Source organism: Panthera tigris, chromosome C1 (assembly GCF_018350195.1).
Source record: "Panthera tigris isolate Pti1 chromosome C1, P.tigris_Pti1_mat1.1, whole genome shotgun sequence".
Taxonomy (NCBI): domain Eukaryota; kingdom Metazoa; phylum Chordata; class Mammalia; order Carnivora; family Felidae; genus Panthera; species Panthera tigris.
In genome coordinates this window covers 60619151-60644254 of record NC_056667.1, presented here as the reverse complement: position 1 = coordinate 60644254, position 25104 = coordinate 60619151, and positions in this window count along the sequence as shown.

Below are 25104 nucleotides of genomic sequence, written 5' to 3'. Positions count from 1 at the left end.
TTGAACACTCTCTTCCATCTGGATTGTAACAACAGCTGTTTTCCATCTCTTGACTGGACAGCAGTGTTTATAAGTGGTGTTTGTGTGTGTCTTTTTTTTTTTTTTTTTTGATTGTAAGTATATTTTTTAAAGCCAACTAAAATGGTTCTCCTACTATACATTTTAGCTGATGAATATTCTCCTATTCTCTCCCTCATGCTGTAGAGAAATGTTTTCTCGTGGCTAACCATGAATTTACTGGGCACTTTGGACTTGTGTCTACTACTTCTCCGCTGGCAGCCTCAAACCTTTTTTATGCTTTTGTTGGCACACACGTGATGGTTCACCAACCATAGGGAAAGACCTAATTGTGGTTTTGTGGCTCATAGTTCTCATTAAGCTAATGCCATCTCTCTTCACAACAGTGACAATTATAACCAAGACAGTGCCAAAAGTTCCCTTAAGTTCACCGAGCCTGCAAGCCCAGACAGGCTTAATTACAAGTCAATGTCAACTTTTAAATTGAGAAGCAAAAATGGCAGCAATGCAGGATTAATGGTGAGACTACATTTTGAAAGCCAAACACAGGAAGTCGTAGGGTCTCCCTGCCTATTCGGGAGGTCTTTGTTTCATTGAATTTACTTGTCATATGTTCTACATAGTTCTAGTTTTAAAACTCTACTGATTTTTGAATGGATTATTTCGTAAAGAAATAACCATGCTGTCACCTGGAACAGTGTCATCCTTCCGGTTTTCTTACAAGTTCTGGAGGAGCGTTAGTTGAATATGGAGCTCGTATTTTGAGGCTGTATATTTGATCTGTTCTAATATCTGTGTCGCAAGATGGGGTGTTGTATCAACTTCATCCTTCTCTCATTGAAAGGATTAAGAGGGATGGTGTTTGAAACAAAAAGTAAAGATTTTGTAAGCTATAAGGGTTCATCAGGTATGTATGATAGGTGTTGATTAATAATGGAGGTTGGGATGTGGGGAAGTAGGCTTTGTGAGTCTTATAGATGATGTATCTTTCAGTTTCTTCAGAACATATTTAAAAACAGGCAGCAAGACTACTGCCCATTTAGTAAATAGGACTCTAAGAAAACTCAGGGCTATAGGAATAGGTGAGAGGTCTTGGAAAACAAAGGAAGGAGAGCAGGAAGTAGATATCCATCCAAGGCTGGCTATACGTGAACAACAAGATGATCATGATGAGAAAGCTAAACCATTTTGCCCCAGCTCTTCCTGTACTTGTGACAGGTTGAGAAAAAGGAAACATTATCACTCCTAATGGTCTACACCTGATAAGTCTTCCAGGCACTGAACAAGAGGAAAAGGTCACAAATCCAGCGCAAGACCCTTTCTTACTTCTGTGCTTGCTTCTCTCAACACTGAGAAGTCCAGGAAAAACAATAGGCTTTAAAAAATTGTCACTGAAGGGGCACCTGGGTGGCGCCCAGGTCAAGCGCCTGACCTCGACTCAGGTCATAATCTCACAGTTCATGAGTTTAAGCCCTGCATCAGGCTCGGCACTGACTGTATGGAGCCTGTTTGAGATTCTCTCTCTCTCTCTCTCTCTCTCTCTCTCTCTCTCTTTCTGTTCCTTCCCTTGCATATGCTTGCTCACTCTCTAAGTAAATATAAAAAATTATCACTGAATGCTTTACATAAAATAGGTTTTGCTCTGGTGCTATCAGATTTGTGGTTCTGATAAATGTGGTAAACTGCTGTCTACCCCATTCACTCAAACTCCCAAAGAAAAGATGTCTGTGTGACTTCAAATCTGGACTTGTAGAAAGGGAATAATAAATACAATTGTTTTTAAGAGGATGGAAGGAGAGTTATAGTATAATTACCTGAACTTTTTTTCAGCCTCATCCTTCCCTTCCCCACCATCCTTCCCTGATATACCCTAAAGAGACCCGTGAATCTTGCAGTTTGAGAACACTACAGGAGTGAATGACATTCCCTGCTTCTCCTCTCTTTGGAAACCCCACATCTGAAACCTTCAACAATTATAAAGCAGTGGGGTAATATTTTGCTCTGACTTTAATCTTGGTCTCTTCCTCCTTGCTTTCTCTCTGGAATAGGAGAAACATGATGGCAAAGAGGTAAAAGTTATGAAGGAGCGTATAAATTTTAAATTTTGATATCTAGTAGCTAGTTTCACAACTAACAGCTGTATATACATTATCTGAAAGGAATGTTCACTAATTTTAGAATTAACTTTCTACAATTTATTATATAGCAAGTCCTTTGATTACTTTTGTATATTTTATTTAACTCTCAAAATAGCCATTTGCATGAGGTGGTGGTGCTGTTTAAAATTATATTTACTTTATTCTAAACATAAAAGTGGTAGTCATTGTAAAACTTCAGGACAAAAACACTGTAACAAGGAATATAAAAGTTATCTATAATGTTAACATCTAGTAATAACCACTGATAACATTTGGCTTATTTTTATGTGCGTGTATATGTGTATTTTAACACCTATAAAAGTGCAAATACAATATAAGTACCATAGTTATCATAAATGTAACATAAAGCACTTAACAAAAATACAGCTGGATATTAGCATGTACAAAGATAGCACACTGTTGCAGTATTACATTTTCTTCTGGAGCTCTCCTTTAATGATTACAGAAATTGTACCCCAGTTAGAATTCTTTTGCTATACAGTCACTCCTTCTCCCTTCCATTTCTTTCCTGACATTTCTGCAAACCGGATGCTGTAAAGCTGGGCACAGGACAGTTTGCCCTAATTTTTAGTCACTCTTCTCAAAGAATTTGAATTAATATTACATCTGGGGAAATTTACATGTGATTAAATATTCATGAGGTGTGGCTTTAGCATTTGCATGGTATCTCATTTTCAAGACCTCTGATCATTTATTTACCTACTTCCATATTGTTAGTCTGTTTTCCATCTTTCACTATTGCAAATAGTATTGCAATATATATAATTTTGCATGTATCTTTGCATATCTGATTTTGTCTTGTGACAGATTTCTGGAAGAAAAAACACTGGATCAAAGTGTTTTCATTATTCTGTGTTTCTTAATGTTGATTGGATAATTGTTTCTAGGAGTGTATCTATGTATAAACGTACCAACAGTTAATAACTACATATTTTATTTTACTAGCTAATACACAACATCATTAAACTATTCCTTTTCTAATTAGATAATCAAAAAGAGTAACTGCTTATAAAAGCTTGAGTATACTAGTTATTGCTAGACCACAAGGTTAACCAGATTTGGAACTGGGAAGACTTGGGAAATTCTAGGCATAGTTACCCTTAAAATAGGGAAATACACTTACCTCATAAGGTTGATAAATAAAAACAGTCAATTGTTTCATGTAAATCATCTCAGTTAGTACCTAGAAGGTTGTAAGTGCTCCATAAATAATTGTTTTACTGAACTTATTTTATTGTATTATGTATATAAAAATTTGCATTACACTGATTACTAGTGAGTTTTAATTGCATTTACTAGTAATGAGGCTGAAATTTTCTAAAGCTTATTAGACATGACATTTGCCTGTTTTCTTTTATAGTCATTTTTTATACCAATTTTAATGAAATCTTTATATATCAAGCTTATAAACACATTAATCTAGAAATAACTGACCATTTTTTTGTTTGCTTTTTTATACTGGTATATGGCTTTAAACTTTATGTAATCAAATCTCTTTTTCTCAAGTTTCTATTGCTTTTATACTAAAAAATATATAGTCTCTTTAAAAGATTAGATAAACCTTTACTTTTTTTTTTTTTTTTTTAATTGCTGTTACTTCATTTATTGGCTGAAAACATAAGAATAGTTAAAGGCTTTCCTGGTTCCCAAGTTCCATCTCTAAAGTATAGGGATTTGGGGGCTTCTGGTCGGCTCAGTCGGTTGAGTGTCTGACTCTTGATTTCAGCTTAGGTCATAATCCCAGGGTTGTGAGATCAAGCCCCGTGGTAGGAGCTGAGCATGGGGACTGCTTAGGATCTGTCTCTGTCTCTCTCTCTGTCTCTCTCTGTCTCTCTGTCTTTCTCTGTCCCTCTCCCTCTTGGGCATGCTCATCATCTTTCTCTCTCTCAAAAATAACATATAGGGATTTGTGTGGGGGTGCGCCTTGTGCACATGTGAAACAAAACGTGAGGTATTTATTGGAAAAGGAACAAGAAATTTAGTGCTCTGCTTCTCTCTTGTGTGGAGGTTGTTTTGTTTTTGTTTTTAAAGTTTATTTAATTAGAGAGTGAGAGAAAGCAGGAGCGGGGGAGGGTCAGAGAGAGGAGAGAGTGAGAATCCCAAGCCAGCTCTGTACCTGCAGTGTGGAGTCTGGTGTGGGGCTCAAAACCACGAACTCTGAGATAATGACCTGAGCCCAAGTCAAGTCAACACGACTCATGCTCAGGTCAACATGCTCAACAGACTGAGCCACCCAGGCATCCCAGGTTTTTGTTTTTAATTTACATCTCTGAATTTATTCTGTAGAATTTCTCCTATACTAGTGAGAGTCTGATGAGGCAGAACTTGACATTTATTTCTTACTTCCACCCCATCTTAGAGTAGCTACCACTGAAAAATTTGTGTTACATTTTTCTATGTAAAGACAGAGACATCAAATTATTTTAGAACATGTTTTTATTTTTGGAAATCACTTAATGGCTTTTCTTAGTGTTACACATATAAGGTAGGTGAATACCAATTTTCCTTAGAGAAGATGACAACAGGCTATCTTTTGTCTGGGTAATGGAGTATAGAAGCAAATTTACACAGAATTTGAGGTACAATATTTTTAGAGCCTCTCTGGAGGAATTACATTGTACTGCTGAGATCAACTGGCAGAAAGGAAACCAAGTTTCCTCATGAGAAAACTCTTAATTAAGGGCAAGAGGTCTCTAAGGTGATCCTTTATTATGCCAGAGCCTGGTCCCCAGGAAGGAGAAGTTGGTCATTTCAGTTTCAGAATGTGCTGAGGCTGGAATTAGCTCTGGAGCAAGCTACCTTACCATTAAGAGTACACACTAGGATTAATAACGGTGTATATGAGTGTAAAAAGAAAATTAAAACACTTGGGAAACAGAATTATGAATAAAGAGAACTGCAGTTTGTATAAAACCAAGCACGAAGTTTCAGATATTGGAATTACCATGCTCCTATAATAAAATAGGTTTTATGTGCTCAAAGAAATGGGGTCTGCAAATTATGAGTACTTAGACATATTCTCTCTATATATAATTTAAAATATAGAACAAAAATTAAAAATTTCCATGACAGAATAACATGAAAATATGTCATAGCAAAACATTTGAATTTAATTTGGATTTCTGGTGTAGGGAGTACTTTTACCAATCTGACACTTTAATTGCTGTTGCTTCATAAACTACTTGTATTATCTTGTGAAGCAAATTTTATTTTACAAACCCTTTCTTTATTTTTAGGGTGGCTATGCTTACATGCTTTATTTTTCTTGAAAAATTTCTTTTAAAAAAGAATTAAGGAATCAAACACAAAACCATCAGATATAAAAATACGAGCAGAAAAGAAAAACAAGCAAAATAACAAAACAGATAAAACTAAAAGTCCCATCATGGGTAAATATGGATATTAACATTTCATAGCACATAAGGAAAGCTACCTTGATGAATTCTAGCAAACACACATGTGTGCATGTGTATACAAATTATTCAGAGAACTTACTTAAAAGAAAATAGAAATGTTTTCAAAAATTATGGGCTCCTTTATCCTTCTTTTATTTCAAAAGAATTTTGTTTGAAGCCAGATAATATGCTGGGTGGCATAGAGATTGGTTGAGTGAAAGCAATGGTCTACATAGCCAGGAGATTAACTATATATAAGAGGATTAGGGAAATCTATTGAGACAATAGGCTAGTTTTCTTAATATTGGAAATTATAAGAAACAGAAAGCTGAGATAAAGCTTGTGGTTTTGAATTGGGATTGGAAATAGTGTGAGCGCAAGGTTTCCAATATATTTAGGTATAGGTCTAAAAATTGTGTGTGCAATAGAGAGTGAATGACAAGAGAGGCCAGGGGGTGAGGGCGGAATACATGTACGTATATTTCCTAGCTCTCTCTGCTGAGACATTTCAGAGATCATCACAACTCTATCATTAAGTATACTTAGTAACAGAGTTTGGGCTTGAAATATTATTTCCTCTATAATCACCCAGGACATCCAGGAGAAATAGCATAGTTCAGGGCTGAAACAGGGAAACTAAAGATGAGATGAATGTGGGACATCTTGTTCATGAAGGAAGAATGCAAAGAATAATGGAGGACACCTAATAGAACACCATATCTAGCTTGAATGATTTTTCACCAACTGTATCTGGAACACCTTGAAGATCCAAATAAACTTAATAAAATAGAATTCCATCATTCCCCATTTATATAAGTGAGTAAATGAATGCATCAGTCAAACACGGAGAAGGGCAAGCCCTGCCCTGTAGAAGAATACCATCTCATAAATGTGGAAGGATTGATGGAATTAAGTTAAATAGTACTTAGCAACCATGAAAAGAATGATTAATTCAAGCAAGAATCTTTAGCAAGTGTCAAAACTGATGGTGAATGTTTGGAGGACAGGATATTTTTAAAAAGTTAAAGTATATCCCTATAACATATGAATAAAATTATCCTAAGATGCTATTTTTACTAATTAATAGATAGTAATTTATTAAATATTTGCTAAATTTCAGAAGGAATTTCAGAAGAGAAAACTGACCTAATTTCAAGCATTTTAATCAATTGCTAAAAGTCACTATCACCCATAGTGGCACAAATTGACATTCTAGATTTCCTGATGGGATTCACTGAGAATAACTCAACACAAACTTTTGGTATTCCTGCCAAAAATTTAACAGCTGTGAGGAGATATCAGAAAAACTGACACTGATAATCAGCAAGATAATTTCCTTTCCCCCTCCAAATATTAAGTTTATAAACAATGAGGAAAGACTCAGGAACAATTTTAGAATAAGAGGCCAACAAGACCTAACAATAAAATATGTATAATCTTGGATTGGGTCTTGTACCTATAAAGGACATTGCTTAGGGCAATGAAAAATCTGAATAATTGTCTGGATTGGAGGTAATGTTGTGTTAATGTTAATTTTGTTTTAATGTTTTACTCTAATACAGGGAAATACTGTTTTAAAGAAATGTGTGCTAAGGACAACAGGGACCTCCTATCTGTTATTCAAACCATTCAGACATTTGAGAATGCTAAACAGAAAGGGAACATCTGCTAAAATTTTATGATTAGAACATATAATTAAAGGATATAAAATAGTTATTTGTAGGGTAGGGTGCTTGGAGCTTGGATAGCTCAGTCGTTAAGCATCCCACTTTGGCTCAGGTCATGGTCTCGCTGTTTGTGAGTTCTAGCCCCATGTCAGACCCTGTGCTAACAGCTCAGAGCCTGGAGCCTGCTTCTGATTCTATGTCTCCCTCTCTCTGTTCCTCCCCCATTCCCACTCTTTTTCTCTCAAAAATAAATAAGTATTAAAAAAAATTAAAGTTATTTGTGTTATTTATGAATTTTCTTTAAATTGGAATTTATTTTAGGGGCACCTGGGCAGTTCAGTCAGTTAGGCATCTGACTCGATTTCAGCTCAAGTGTGATCCCAGGGTCATGGAATGGAGCCCCATGTCAGACTCCATGCTCAGCATGGACTCTCTCTCCTTCCTCCTACTCCTCCCCGCTGCTATGCTCTTTCTCTCCATAAAATTAAATAATTCAAATTTTTTATTTTAAGACCCAAGTTTTCAAAAGCATAATTCACTATCACTACCTACCCACTTGAATTGCTAAAATGAAAAACTGAACACTAAGTGCGGGTTAATGTGAAGAACAAAAAGAACCCTCCTAGTTTGTTCATGAAAGCGTAATATTGTTAACTACTCTGGGAATTGTTGGATAGATAAACATCTATGTTTAACTTTATTAAAAACTAAGAAATGAGAACTTAATCACAAAAAGATGTGTACAAGAATATTTGAAACAGCTTTATGCATAAAAGTGTCAAGTCAAGAACCACTAAGAGCTTTGGATTTTACCCTATCTGTAAAAGCTAACTAGTCTTCTACAGTTTCATGGATACTCGGAAGAAGACTGATCCTTTTGATTAGAGGCAAAAGATCCTTTATTACGTCTGGTGGTAGCATTAGGCAGAGTAACATCTTGGCCCGTGTTGTTTGTGAATTCCCACAAGGTGAGATGATGTTGCCTATGCGTGCACTCACATGTGCTACAGGAGAAAACCTTTGAGAGCAGGCGTCCCTGATCTTACATGGAGTCTCCTAGCAAACTGGTCCATCGTCCCCTCTGGAGAAAACCATTATCTTTATTTTTGTGCAATGTGAGCACGTCTACTCCAAGGGAAAGAGAGACGTAGCTCTCTATTTGTTACCCTGGAAAGTAAACGAATCTGTTCCAGAGGCAGTCCATGTCTCCTTTTTTTCCAAAGCTGTTTACTTATACAAATATTTTTGAAAAACCATTTAAAATAAATTTACTATTAATGATAGATATATGAACATGGAAGTGGTTCATGAATAATTGCATCCTAGAATCTCAAATCTTGAAATAAGTCAAATGTTTATCAACAATTATTTTTCTTAAAGAAAATTTGTCTTTATTCTAAAAAAATTCGCTTATGCTTGTGTACCTCAAAATGAAGCTCTAGAATGAGTTCACAGAAAACACCCTGAAATCTCACTTAAAAATAATAAAATTAGGCTCATAAGGCTTTTCTATTCAGCAATAATGTCAGTTGAAGAATCAAACACAAAACTGTCAAATATAAACATGTGAGCAGGAGAAGAGAAAAACCAAAGTAATGAAAACACCCTGCACATTTCCATTAGCTTTGCCCTTTTTTTTTTTATTATTGGAACGAATAAATACATTGACACATGTTCTGCACATATACCTACACAAGGGATTGAGGCAAGAACTGCTCACTGTTTAAAACTGTATTCCCATTCCTTCATCTGCTGAATGACCATCTCTTTTTAGGTACACCTTTTTCTTATTCATCTCACATTTAACATAGAGCCACTTATCATGACACACTTAAAAACAAACAAACAAAAAAACAGTATTCATGAGCCTGTACAAAAATACACCTTAAGAAATCAAGGGTAGCCAACATAGCCTTTAGTGATTTTTTTTTTTCTAACTTGCTTTCACTGTTAGTAAGAACAGATCTGTAAACAAATGCATTTATACCTCTCAAGTGCTACACTTTTATGAGCATTTATAGTCTTTTAAATTTGCGTGCTTTAAAAAAAAATTCAAACTGCATTTACTTCTATTATCACATTTGGGCCTAATAATAATTCAAGGGATAGATAAAAGTAGAGTTGTCAGCTCCATTACATAGTTGAGGATAGTGAGTTAAGAAGATTCAGGGACTTGCTCAAAGTCGCTGAACAAGAAGTTAGCTAATCTCCATCTAGAACCCGATTGTCTACGTCCTGACTGAGAAATAAAGTTTTCCCCTTGATACAGGTATGCTTTTCTTTACATGTGGCTGCTTTGACCATACTGCCTCAAGTAGTGTGTAAAATGGACATCTACGTGTACATCCCAGAACTACAAGGAAGCCACATGACCTTTCTTTTAACTTTTTTTTTTTTTAATTTTTTTTTTCAACTTTTTTTTTAAATTTATTTTTAGGACAGAGAGAGACAGAGCATGAACGGGGGAGGGGCAGAGAGAGCGGGAGACACAGAATCGGAAGCAGGCTCCAGGCTCTGAGCCATCAGCCCAGAGCCTGACGCAGGGCTCGAACTCACGGACCGCGAGATCATGACCTGGCTGAAGTCGGACCCTTAACCGACTGCGCCACCCAGGCGCCCCTCTTTTAACTTTTTATGCTACTTATGGGACACCCATTTGAAGAAAGATACTAGCCCTAAAACTAACATATTTATCTTTTCTGATAGTATGCAGTTGAATCTTAAGAGTCCTTTAGAAGGAAAATAAAGTATTTCAGTCTTTAAATCCTAAGTTTTTTCAGTAGTTGGTAAAACCGCAAAATTTCTACTTTGACTTCCCAAATGCGTCTTCGTATAACGAAGCAAATATACTTTGCAAACTGTTATGCCAATATTCTAAAAAAATTCTGTGTCTCGCCACATGGTTGTAGCGATCACAATTAATTCACCAGCCAGTAGCATTTATTGAGAACTGTGATGTTCTAATGCTAAGTCAAATGTTGGAAGAGAGACACACATATGGCGGTCACTGTTCTCCAGCAGCTTGCATATCAATGGGGAATAAAGAGACAGAGACTAATACAGATGGAGTTTTTATTAATGACTTATATGCCGTGTTCTGTGACACAATGATTTCATGATTATTAATCCAACCATGCAGATGAAGAAATGGTGGCTGAGAAAGTCTACATACAGTTTGCTCAAAAGTTCACATCGAGTACTTAGCGGATCTACAGTTTATCAGTAGGACTGTTTTTCTCCAAATACATGGTCTCTTCAGGAAAATACACCAGCACTTAAGGTAAGATGTGATGGTTTTAGTGTGCTACAAAAATCACTGAGAGGAAGGCAAGCGAAAGAGTTGGGTGAGGATGAGGGTGATGCTAGTCTAGAAACACAGAGTAGATAGATAGTCACATATATTACAAGTAGATAAGATAGTCACATATATTACAAGTAGATAGATAGTCACATATGGATAGTCACATATATTACAAGAAAAGACATTCTCTAGGATTTCAGGAAATGAGAACCTGTGTGGAATGTCTCAGACAGAAATGCAGAGTTTATTTTAAATTAAACAGTTTACCATGCCTGGAACTTGAGATGCATGTTGGGAGGAGGAGTGGATAAAGTTGAGAAGGAAGAGTCCAAGCCAGCAGAAAGAAAGAGGCCTGGCAAATCAATCCTGGTGAATCAGTGAAGTATTTGAGGCAATGGAGGGTGGAAATCACTTTGTTACTTTGATTCAATTTATATTTTAGAATAGTAATTCTGGGTTTATGGAGTGAAAAGTAAGATGACTTTTAGGTGACTGAGAAGTTACTATAATTGTCTAGGTATGAAATCAGCTATTCCTTTGTTTTACTTTCTAAAAAAATCAGCTCCCCTCAATGTCTTACCATTCCATTGCATCCTTGTTTTTGATATAACATTGAATCATGGTATAGGCTATGTGTATATATGTATATGTATACATACATGTATGTGTATATACATATGTATATATGTCTTTATATATGTATGTGTATATTTATATATATACATACATATACATAATTTATATTTAATATATAAATGTATATAATTACATATATAACATACACATAATTTATCTTTTTAACTACTCCTTTCAATGCTTAGCATGGTTAATGAAATAGAATGAGAAATCAATAAGTGTTCCTTGAAGAAATCTTTTGGGGTCATTTTGTGGTCTTTAAGAATTACAGTTGAGCTGCAGCATAATCAAAAGGCTGTTGAAAATGTTCTGATGTGAAAGGTACAGAAAGTCAACAAAAGAAATACACATACATCTTTTAGCTTCTGTCAATTGGAGAAATAATTTTCTTTGGAGTTCCTGTGGTATTGCCTTGGTCCCATTGGCCTCATGCTGAATGATGTACATTAGTGTGTGTGAAGGATTCTGAAATTGTCTTCCTTATTGACCTCATTTTCAAGTACTGGTTTTTCTTTTTTTTTTTTCCTCCCCAAAATAGCATATTTCAAAAACGCAATTGTTGTCTTGAAATTGTTACCACAGGGCTTGAAAAATTACCATCTTAAAGCAAGTATGAGTAGCTTATATGAAATAGAAAGTGTAGATTACTGCAGAGAATAGGGTCGTGTTTTAAATCTTCCAGGGGTTTTATTCTGTCAATTATCCTTTGCTGTTTTCTATATATTTAACCTGTCCTCATATATATTGCCTGCTTCCCAGCAGCGCTGAAAATGCTTAAACCTCTCTTAGCTTACAAAAACAAACCAACAAAAGTCCTTCTATTTAATCCACATATCCCTCAGGTACTGCCCTCATGTATCTATTAATTCCTTGATTCAAGAAAGAAAATGTAAACCCCAGCACTACGCATCATATTGGCCTACAGCAGTGAGCAAAACACAGCTTCTGTCTTCCTGGAACTTCATTCTGGTAGGGAAATAAAAATCAAGAAGATAATTACAATACTGACTCAAAGCTCCAAGAAAAAAAAGAATAGCATTTGAGGAGTGTCATTTGAACTGAGACCTGAGTGACGAAGAAGTTAGTAAGGAACATTAAATTCAAAGACAAAACCAGAAAGAAATGTGGAGTATTTTAGGCACTGAGAGAAGTTCATCGTGGCTGGAATGTAGCAAGCAAGGAGAAGTTTACACGAGGCGAGTAGAAACAAGATGGGGTGAAAAGGGACTATATTTGGGTGCCTAGGTGGCTCAGTTGGTTAAGAATCCGACTCTTGATTTTGGTCCAGGTAATGATCATGGTTTCTGAGATCGAGCCTCACATTGGGCTCTGTACTGACAGTGTGAAGTCTGCTTTGGATTCTCTCTGTCCCTCTCTCTGCCCCACCCCTGCTGTCTCTTTGTCTCTCTAAATAAATTAAACTTGAGTAAATAAAATAAAAAAGGGGTTACCTTTTATAGGCTGCAGTTCAATTTTATTCCAGGTATGATGGAAACCCATTGGAAAGTTTTAAGCTGACATTTTTATGGTCTCGTTTATATATTTAAAAGACAATATCTTGGCTTTAGCAATGAGTTTTTGTAGATTGGAAAATATATTTTGTTTTCTTTTTCATTTTTCTGTTGGTGGCTGAAAGTTTTCTGAACATGTTTACATTTTGAAAATAGAACACAGATAGTAGAAAAATACTCCTAACATCTATTACCGTATCATTAAGATAGATTAGATATAAAGAAATTTTTAAAAATTAATAATGAGATAAGCCCTGTAAAATGGAGAAAGTTTTCTTTGAAAGAGAGGGAAAAGCAATTTCAAAGAAATTAATAGAGTTTCTTGTTTTATAGGGATGCAAAAAGATCAGTAAGAAGCATGTTAGGTACAAGGCAGTGGTTTAGGATGAGTTTGGGGAGGCCATGGCGGAGAAATAGTGTCTTATTTCATGGGTAATGGAAAACTACCACAGTTTTTTAAGGAGGGAAAATGGCTAATGTATAGGTCTTTCAAAGATCAAGCTGGATGCTCTAACCTACTCTACAATCTGGAGCAATCCTACTTCTCTGACTTAAGGAACCTTCCCTCATGTCAGCACTATTTTCCCTGTTGTGATTTCTAGTAGACGCAGTTCACTCCCCATCTCCTTTTCCTGTTGTTACAATTGGTCAGACTTCAGTGACCAATCTCTTCTTCTTAGAACACACTATTTGCTCAACTTCCAAGACTCCTGTAACTCTTAGTGCATCTTCATGTCTCCTGTGAGGCCTCCTTGTCCTCTGCCTTATGTTTGTACGCTCAGGAATTTTGCCTTTTTCTGAGAGCATCTCATTCTGCACATTCCTTTTGAGTGAAGACACCCACTCTTCAGTGTCCACAATGGTGACTCCTAAATTCTATCCGCAGAGCCTCTCCTATACTTGAGGCCTGAATATACAAGTGTCTTCCAGTTACCTCAGTGCTGAATACCCACATCAGACACCTCAAGCAAACCAGATACAAATGTGGATTTGTAACATTTGACAACACACTTACTCCTCAGCCTGTGTTTTCCTAGTGACAAAGAACTTTGATCCATGTTTTCCCCCTCCTACTCCATGTCCTCCTAAACATGTCCATTCAAATTTTGTCAGTTGTCTCCTAATTATATTTCAAATCTGTTCTCTGTCTACTTGTCTCTACTCACTCTCTACTCTCTACTCACTAGACCTACTAAGTTGTTCTAGAACACCATGTTTTGTCTCCCTTGAGCCCAAAGCCCCATTATGTTCTCCCATGATATCCTGTGGAGATCCTTCATATTATTCATCAAAAATTTAATTTTAAGCATCTAAATTTATTATTTTAAGTTTCATAAGGCTAGAACCATATCTGTTTGATTTATGCCATTATAGGGTTAGGCACATACTGTGGACTTAATATTTGTTGAAAAATTAATGGATGAATAGATGAATAATTAGGTTTGTGAATTGTGTCTACCAGGATGAAAAATGACAAAGAAACTGGAAAGAGAGTTTAGTTTAGGTGACAGTTTCCAAAATAGTACCTGAACCCAGCCTATGTACCCATGCTACATAGTTGTTTTACCGGTGTGATCCTTACTTCATAAGATAAGGGGCTATTTTAAAAATTAAGTATTTAGCTTGATAATTCAGAGTATAGAGGGATAAAGAAAAGAGAGTATGGTACCTTTACAGTTATTACCAGGAAATTATTCCAAGAAATGGCAAGAAGTCAGTGGTCAGTAAGAGATATGCCAAAAAAAAAATTCTCTCTAGAAGTTTTATTGCTGTCATTCTTGGAATATAGCCTCTTCTTAATCACATACTTGTTAGAATAATGTTCTTCAGTATTAATTCCTTTTCTGTCGTTACATTTAAAGATTTATTTAGTTATATTAAAGATATATTTTAAATTATAATAAAACTTAAAAAGGCAAAAGCTTTTGCCAATATTGGCTTGGAAACATGTCCTCTGACACTAAAATAGAAAAATAATTTGTAGTTGCTAAGAATATAATTCATACTTAGTGAGTGAATGTTCTCTTAGAACCACCTTGAAAGAAGGTAATTGAAATGCCTGTATCCATTCAGGAATGCACTCAGGATTCAAGAATCCATTATAACTATCAAAGCTTTATTACTTTCTTAGTAGCTAAGGTGGGTTTTTATTTGAAAGTACTGTGTGCTATGCGGTGTACTTGTATAATACCGTTAGAAAATACAGAAATTTGCCATGTCACCATTATGTAGAGATTATAGTTTATCTGGTCTTGTATTGAGAAACAAAAACAAAAACAAACAAACCCTAAATTTTGACTGCATTTTTCACCTAAGGGCCATCTGCTGGAGACATTTACCCTTAAAGCTGACTCTATAATTGATGATTAATTATTCACAATTACTAAATAGTTTAAATGCATATTAAAATTTTCAAGAAACCAGTAAGAACACACAATGGCGGTTCAGGTACAAAGATGAGCTAGTTCAATAGCAACAATAAAGGTGTCTCTGTTAACATTTTTTATTACTTTGTGTTAAGAATTCTGACACACTTTGTTTATATTGTCAAGTGTCCAGATTTAAAATACAGAATAGCCAACTATGCAGATATTTCTAATTAGATTGTTTTTACCATCTATTCCACAAATGTAGTCTTATCTACATTCTGTACCAGAAATGGTACATAATGCCATACCCGGATTTTAAGTGGTTTTCTCTTGGCCATTGTGTTTGTTATTAATCTCTAAACCCATTGCCAGCTGTCCAGGAAAGTCTTCTTCCCATCTGTACCCTTTTTCTTTTCTGTGGTTCAATGGCTCTGTTGTCTCTCTTTTTATCGTTTGATTGAGATACATTTCATATAACCTAGGATTCATTCATGTAAAATGTATAATTCACTACTTTTTTTAGTATGTTCAGAGAGTTGTGGGACCATTATTGAAATTTAATTTTAGAATATTTTCAACAGCAAAACAAAACAAAGCAAAAACAAAACAAACAAACAAAAATCCTGAGCCCATAGGCAGCCACTCTTTACTACTAATGCCACCAGCAAAAGGCAACCACTATTCTTTCTGTTTCTATTGATTTGCCAATTCTAGACATGTCATATAAATGGAATCCTACAATATTGTGGTGCTTCCTGGGACTTCTTTCAAAACCATGATCTCAAGGTTTACCCATATTTCATGTATCAGCAATTCATATCGTGTGTGTGTGAATATTCTAGAATATTCTATTGAGTGCATACATGCATTTTATTTGTCCATCATCAGTTGGTAGATATTTAGATTATTTCCACTTTTGGCTGTTATGAATAATGCTGTTAAGAACATTCTTGTGCAAGTTCTTTATTTAGACAGGTCTTCATTTCATGTTGAAATGAGAAAAAAAAATTGCTGGGTAATATGGTAACTCTATGTTGAGCATATTTAGAAATTGCCAGGGTGCCTGATTGGCTCAGCCAGTCAAGCGTCCAACTCTTGGGTTGGTTCAGGTCATTATCTCAGGGTCATGAGATGAGCCTCCACATCAAACTCCATGCTGGGTGTGGAGCCTACTTAAGATTTTCTTTCTCTCTGCCACTCCACCACAGGTGCTCTCGCTTGTGTTCTCACGCTCTCTCTCTAAATCAAATAGAATTAAAAAAAGAAACTGCCAGGCTTTTTTTTTTTTTTTTAACAAGGTGATCTCACATGTTACATCCCCACAGGAATGTCTAAGGGCTGCTCCATGTCTAGCCAACGCTTGTGATTGTTGTTTTGCTTTTAGCCATTCTAGTAGGTATGAAGTGGTCAAATACTTTTTTTCTGAATCTATTGAAATTATAAAGTATTTTGTATCCTTCATCAGTGTGATGTACTTCATTGATTTGCATATCTTGAACCAACTGCATTTCTAGGATAAATCCCTTTTGGTGATTGTATATAATCCTTCTTATATGTTGCTAAATTCAATTTGCTGGTATTTTGTTAAAGATTTTATGTCTCTGTTAATAACAGATATTGGTATATAGTTTTCTTGTGATGTTTTTGTTTTTCCTAAATAAGGGTAATTCTAGGTTCATAGAATAGGTTGGGCAGAGTTACATCCTATTCTGTTTTTGGCAGGGTATATGAAGGATTGACATTAATTTTTTTAAATGTTTGGAAGTCAGCAAAGCCATCTGGAGTTAGAGTTTCTTTGGATGTTTTAAAATTAGTAATTCAATACCTTTGCTTGTTAGAGATCTATTTAAATTATCTGTTTATCCTTAGTTTCAGAAATTTGTGTTTTTTCTAGGAATCTGTTTCATCTAAGTTATCTAATTTAGGCATGTAGTTTTCCATAGAATTTTCTTAGGATCTTTTTATTTTTGTAATAATAGAAGTGATACTTCTCTTTCCTTCATGATTTTACTAACATGAGTCTACTTTTTCGAGAGGAGAAGGTAGGACTAGCTAAAGATTCCTATATTTTGTTGAGCTTTTAAAATAATAAACTTTTGGTTTCATTGATTTTTTCCCCCGATACACCTTTTGTTTTTATAGTCTGTATTTCATTTACTTCCACTTTATTCTTTATTTCCTTCCTTCTGCTTATTTTGGGATTGGTTTGGTTTTATTTCCTTGTTTATTAAGGTAGAATATTAATTTGTCGATCTGCCATCTTATGTTTAATGTAGGAAATGACATATTCCAAATTTCTCTCTAAGCTTTAGCTACATCCTACAAGTTTTTGTATTTTTGTTTTCATTAATTTTAAAGCATTTTCTAGTTTCTTTAATATCATTTTTGACCTTTATTTACTTCGTAGTTAATTTCCACATAATTTTGAATTTAGTTTTTCCTACATTTTCTTCTGTTTTTTTAATTAAATTTCATTCTAATAAAAAAAAACACACTTTACACACTTTGTATTTCAACTTTCTATTTTAGACTTTTTTTTAAGAGCAGTTTTAGATTCACAGCAAACTGAGGAAGGTACAGAGATTTACCATACACTTCTTGCTCTTCTTATTTACATTGGCACATTACAATCAACTAAAGCCAGTCATATACCTAAGGATTCCTTTTTGCTGTTTACACTGAACAGACGGGACAAACGCACACTGTCATTACATCATGCGGAGTATTTTCACTGCCTTAAAAATCCTTTGAATAATTTCTGGTTTCTGATTCTGGATGTAAGGAGCTTGGAAATTGCCACTACATCCTAGCAACAAGCAAAAAGCTAAGCATATTGAAAAATTAACAACTCGTTAGGGTTTCACGAGAGAGGTGAAGATAGGGCAAAGCACAGCACCCGAGATTAGAGAGACTAAAAGGAGAACATAGTAATGGAGCAGAGACTCAGGAGCAGAAACGACCTTAGGAACCGAGTACTATCATTTATGAATTACTGGAGGCTCAGTGTGGACAACTTTTAAGTATTAAGAACTCTAAGGAAACTCAGTGGTAAGGTTGGGGGACACAGTTTTATGAGATTTGCCTCCGGGAGCTCAACTAGGTTCCCACAGTAAATGTCAGAAAAAAAGTTCTCCTCTTGTTTTTAGCAGTGGGAGGGGAAAAAGGATCTACTTGGAAATGTACCAGGGGCACTCTGTTCTTAACAAGGCCTGCCTTCAGGAGAAGCTAGTTAACCAGAGTCTAACCAGCTTGGGGATTATCTAGTCCTAACTGACCTGAAGGAAGGGAAATACTCAACTTCAGCCCCACTCTAGACATTTTCTCCCTCATAAGGAGTGATTTTTTTTTTTAAGTTGTGAAGTTCACTGTCCTGAGGCAGACTCACTAAAGAACTGAGACCTAATCATTGACCTAGAACTCTTTGCCTCCTCAACACCTCATTACCACATTGCTAAAGGCCCATTTTCAGCAAGTCCTTTTACCTGGTGTATCATGTATGGCTATCAAGAAACAGAAAAAAACAAAACAAAGACAACATAATTTGAAGAGCTAAAGGAAAACTCAGAAACAAATATGGTAGGGATACTGGAATTGCTACATCAGGAATTTAAAGCAAACTATAATTAGTATGCTAAAGGCTCTAATAGATAAGGCAGAATGCAAGCAAGAACAGATGGGCAATTCGATGGAGATGAAATTCCTAAGAACCAAAAAATATGCCATAGATTAAAAACATTGTGACAGAAATGAAGAATGCCTTTGGGCTTACCAGAGACTGGACATGGCTGAGAAAAGAAACTCTTAGTCTGAGGATATCCATAAAATACTTCCAAACTGAGAAGCAAAGAGACTAAGATGGAGAAAAACATGACAGAATGTCTGAGGTCTGAGGGTCATCTACTAAAGGTATAATATACATAATTGGAATAACAGAGGAGAAGCGAGGAGAGGAATAGAAGAAATATTTGAAACCATGATGACTGAGAATTTCTCCAAATTAATGTCAGACACCAAGCCACAGATTCAGGAAGCTCAGAGAACACCAAGCAGGATAAATGTCCAAAAACTATGCTTCAGCATATATTTATTTTAAAACAGTAGAAAATTAAAAAAAAAAAAAATCCTGGGAGAGGATAGCTTGCCTACAGGGGAAGAAAAGATGAACATCCCCTCAGAAACTATTCTAAGGTACAGAGTACCCACTGACAACTGAGCATAAAAAGGGTGATGACAAATATGATAGGATCCCAGATGATTTCTTTTTGTGAATTCCTGAAATTTTAAAGTAGCCTTTATTTTATCTCTGAGCCTGAAGATCCATATGAGTCCATCTGACGCAGAATACTTTCACTAGTATCCCTTTCCCCCACTGTGGGCCAGGTTTGTTGGTCCAGTTATTTCCATATCAAATGAGAAGTTTACATGGTAATTTAATATTTTTTATGAGCAGGTGAATATTTCCTTCTGCCATTTCTTAAGAACTGGTTATAAAGTGATTGCAAGAGGTACAGGTTTTTGTTTTTGTTTTTCATTTTTTTTTGTTTTTTGGATTTTTGTTTGTTTGTTTTTGTTTTTGTTTTTCACAATATTCCAGTAAAAGACCCGGCATACTGACTTGGAAAAAAAAATAGTCACGCTAAATCCTGCTCAGCAAGCATTGAAACAGAAAACACATGTGTTTTGGCCATGCCACATGATCTTAGAATGCTGGATCCATTGTGACCAATCATCAAACAAGAACAAAGACTTTGGAAGGTAGGGCATTCATTGATTTGTTTCTGACGCTTTGATCGCATGTCATCAGCATGGGTGATTTTGGTGAAAGGAAAGATACAAAATGCAGTGAGTTCTGGGCAAGCAGCTGACAGGGGTTGAGGTAGAAGCTTTTGGGAAGGCTGCTCAGTGAGCTGTGACTTGTGAGCTCAAGCATTTGTCCACATGCTTTTTGTTATGTGACTGTTTATCCTCTGTCTCAGAGGTTGATTTATGAAGTGTGACATAGCTTTATATAAATGCAACACTATACTACTTGGAAAACAAGAGAAATTGATATATTAAGTCACAGTGGCCCAATTGTTTTGAGATCTTAAGTCCCATGCCATAGCAAGACAAATGAAGACTCATTAGAAGTGAATATTGCTGCCCTTCATACTTGAAAATAGCCTTTTGAGCAACTGCCAGGAAGATCTCTGTAGACTCTAAGACATTTTGATATCCTATGCATAAGTATCCTCTGCTTATACTGACGGACACTCGCTCTGTGGTTATATTCTATCTTATTTTCTGAGAATTAAATCAATTATCTTAAAAAAGCCTAGATTGAAATTTAACATGGATTTTCATAAAGTTACACATGGAAGTAATTCAGAGTGTTCAATTTAGTACATCTCCGATAATATCCACAGGACAGTTGATCTAACAATGACAATGCCTCCTTAACTGATTTTGTGGTAGGCTGTGATTCCTTTTGAGTGCATATGTACCTGATATGCCAGAAATTCGAGTAGAAAAAATGTTACATTCCCTCCATAATTAAATGAAAATTATTTCTTGAAATCTTATTCCAATGAGGAAAAGAATTGTAATCTTTATCAATTGAGTACTTTACCTTACCACTTTATTACCCAGTATTTGATCCTCTGTTCTGGAAGCTCAAGGGATGGTACAGGATGAGGTAGAGGAAGGCTTTTGGCCTCCTGTCACATAGCTATGCTGTTATCTGCTAAAATAACCTCCTTCGAGTCTGAGTGTTGTCACAAACCCTGAACCTAAATACAAGGCCTCTCCTGGTCTGGTTTGTTCTATCAGCTCCCTCCTTACCCCTCGCTAGCATGTGGCAAGTATTTGCTATTTCCAAATCAGTCTGAGATCATGAGGCGACTAGTAAAACTTAAGGATTTGGGCTCAGGTGTTCCACATACTAAGTACAGGCCAACAAAACTGGGCATCTTCCATTTGGGGGGATCTTACTAAGAGCATGGATTTCTCTGCTCTCTGATCTCCCTAAGGTTATTTAAAATTTCTTCATTCACCCCACAGTCTTAGACTTTGACTTAGGGAAAGGTGGGGAAGGCAGAGAAGACACGAATTTATTGAAATGTCCTTGCATTAAATGAGATAAAGCCACCCCTTGCAGAATGGAGCTTTGGAATAGAAATCAAATAGAGAAAACAGTTACATTTCTTGCTCCCTAAGTTTAAATAGGCAAATTTATATTTGCAACATTTAATTGTTCTCTGGATGTAACAGAAGTAGCTACCATATATTTAACAACTTATTACCTTTCAGCCCTCATACTAAGCATTCTCACTGCACTACATTATTTAATCTTTACAACCAACAGAGAAGTAGCTACTTTATAATCACTTATTATTACTCTTTTACTAACAAGTATATTGAATGCCTGTAACATTATCCATTTCTATGAAACCTGTTCAGTTAGTAATTAGTGGGGTGTGCATTTTGACACAGGTAACATTGACATTGATATTTATGTTCTTACAGTCTATTTTTTTTTTATATAAGGGGTTTTCAGTAGGGGAATATATAGAGGTGTAAATGGATAATTTTTACTTTAGATATCTATAAGTATGTCATATGGTTAGAGTGCTCTAGAAGTAGAATAGACAAAGATCAATAATGCTATAGTGAGTCATTGATTTTTTCCCCCATTTTATATTTATCAACCACCATTTGAAATAATTGGAGCAGATAATATTGCATAAAAATAATTTGATGCAGTGGCTTTATAATCAATGTAATAGCCAGTCTGCAAGATGTACCTCCTCCCCCCACCCCCCAGTGACCCCAGTCTCTAAATTTATGCCCTTGTGTAGTTCCCCTACATACTAAACCTGGGCTGGTCCTCTATTGTGAAGTATGGTGGAAATGATACTGCTTGACTTTAAGGCTACATCATAAAAGATCTTGCAACTTCCTTCTTGATCTTTTGGAACTCTTGTTTTTGAAAATTTTCCTCTTGGAAATCAACCATCATGTTATGAGAAGCCCAGGCCATATGAAGAAACAACGTGCATATATTCTGTTTCATTGCCCAAGCTGAGTGACCAGTAGCTCTTCCATAAAGAGAGCCATCTTTGATATTCCAGTCCAAATATCCACCAGATGATTGTGGCACTACCTGACACCATGCGGAACAGCTGATGCCAGTCAGCACACCAAACCATGAAAGAGAGCAAAATAGTTGTTCTTTCAAGACATTGAATTCTTGGGTGGAGTTGGGGAGGCAAGTTTTGTTATGCAGAGATAAATAACCAAGACAGCCAGAAAACATGCCTATGTCTCGTTTTATGTGGCCTTAGAAAAAAATCACTAAACTTGTATAAGCTTCCTTTTTCTAAAAATCTGTGAAATAGAGAAAATAGTATCTGAATAGGAATAGAGTAGAATAAGATTTTATATGAATAAAATTCTTAACACCACGGTAATTTCTAAGTACATATTAGCTCCTTTTTGTTTTTGATTTTGTTTTTCTGATAAATTGCCATATATGGAAAGATTAAATGACTCACCCAAGACTAATAGCTAGTAAGTGAACTAAAATTAAAGCCCAGTGGGTTCTATGACCAATATTCTTTCTACTTTGTGTCCAATAATATCTTCTAAGTAGGTTTTTAAAAATTATGCCCTTCACATATGATGCATTTCCTTATAGGTAATGGGGAATCCTTTTCTTTGTCAAAGAAGGAAGAAGTATTGCATTTTAAAAGGCATGCTTGTTGGCACATAACACTGATGGTCATTGAATATAATTTTGTCTAAAACAAAAACAAAATATTTCTTTGTCCGTGCACAGTGATATTGATCACAATATTTTCAGTCAGAACTTGACACCCTTATTGTACATTTATATTATGCTCTCACAACAAAGCTCTCATTATGTATTATACATTTAGTGTATAAGTGGGAGTAAAGATTGATTTCTTGACTAAGAATTACATGCCCAGGTCATTATAGATGGCTTTTAGAGAGAACTCCATAAATTTAAAGGGCTATTAAAGTATACATTGTGTATTTAAAAACAAAATGAAGAAATTATGTTAAAGTATGTTTTTTTCATATAACACATATGGCACCCTGATTTTTTTTTCCTTTGGGTGAATTCTATTTTGTAATAGTTGAAGGAGCAATATGATCTTTGGTATATATACAATTGATCATCAGGCTCAATGGTTTTGTTTTTATAACTAAAATCAACTATTAAGTTGAAAGTACAGGATTCTATAGAGCTCAATAGAAAGCATTTTCCAGTTTAAATGTAAATCTGTAGACACATTCTCTCTTTGCATCTTGGGTAAAATTCAGTCTGCTGTAATCTTTTGGTCATTCTTATATATTAAAACTTATTTCTGATCACTTTAGCCAAATGAACTGTCCTGGTTTAGCTGTTAGAAAACTCAATGGATTCTATCAAAGAAAATCCATTTTTTAAAATTGTGTCTTCTCATCTTTCCCATTGGCTTGGATTGGCTTGGGTTGGGGAGCTTACAATAGTGGAGGAAGGGTCTATTCCATCTCTTCTCCCCTTTCTCCCTTTCTTCCTCCATAAAAATTTTAATACTCCTTTTCCTCATACCTCTGGCCTACTCTCTAGCTGTTTCCTACCCCCTATTTTATAGCTGTGAGAAGAACAGAGGAGATGATACAGGGACTAAAAAGTGTTACTTGACTGGTACATATGTGATTGGGGGATTGGCGTATACTGGACTTGAAAGTTGACTTTTCTCTTATGAATGTTTCTGTGGGTTGCTCAGATTTTCTCACTGGGAACATCAAACAAAAATTGCTGTGAGAACTGGATTTTCTGTGGCTTACTCCCACCCCACCAGCCCACAGTTTCTAGCATCCCATAATCTATTCAATACAATCATTTCTATTGGAGCCCTACCATACCTCTAAGTGATTTTTGGGCAAAATCTCCTTAAAGATGATTCCTGGTTGTCTCTCTATAAAATGAGCCAACATCTGGTCATGGGTCTTAATTAAGTCTGCCATGCATAGCTTCTTCCTATTATAACCCCCTCTCCTCTTTCTGCCACTACACAGGCTGTTTCAGGCCTAGGTTTTTATCTTCGTCTTTTGGATGTGGGTCACTTACCATTATTTTCAGCTTCTTCCACACCATCACTTCCCTCCCCCCAAAAGACTCCAGATAATAAATATAAAGATTTCCATGTGTCCCTCTGAAAATTTCTTTCACTAGACTTAAGGGGAATGGAAAGACTTCTTCACACTACCCTGAGCCCACCTCACATTCTTCATGGCAGCAGGGAGGGTCAGAGGGAAAATTTACCTAATAAACTTACTTAGGCTAGGCTTATTCAACCTCAATTCTTTTGGATCTTCAAATTCAAAGTTTGTGTTTACTGCAAAATTATATTTTCTAACATTCTTAGTAGGTCTAGCAACAGTAGTCTAGCATCTTACTTTGGATTGAAGGAATGGTTGACTTTTATTTACTTCTCTGTTGTGTCTTAGCCAAATTTGATAGAAAATATTCACAATGACATCCTATTACACAAACATTTGTAAAAACAGGACATAAATAGTTATTTCAATTCCTTTTCAGGACTGTTCACCAAAAGAATAAGACTCATAACAAGCCTGAAAAATATATCAACACTGCAAAGTATCATGATTTTAAAAAATGTAAGATTGTTCATCACAGTATTAAGATTGAAAAGATGAGAACCAACTAAATATAAAACAACACAGCCATAGTTTAACATATTGTGATATCTCCATGCAATTGAATGCTGTACTGCCTCCATCACAGTTCAGGGGATAAAAACACATCCATTATACATATTATGGGAATAATAGATTTATTACAGAATGAGACATAATAAAAATGGGAAAACTGGGACAGTGAAAATCAGAAAGTTGAGAATGGGACAATCAGAGAAACAACCATCATGTGTCAAGCAAGAAGCTTGACTTCTGGATACCAGAGGGAACTGTGAAAAGGAGCGCCCCACCCCTGCCCCCCCCCCCACACACACAAAGGTCTAGTGGAACTGCCACCTCT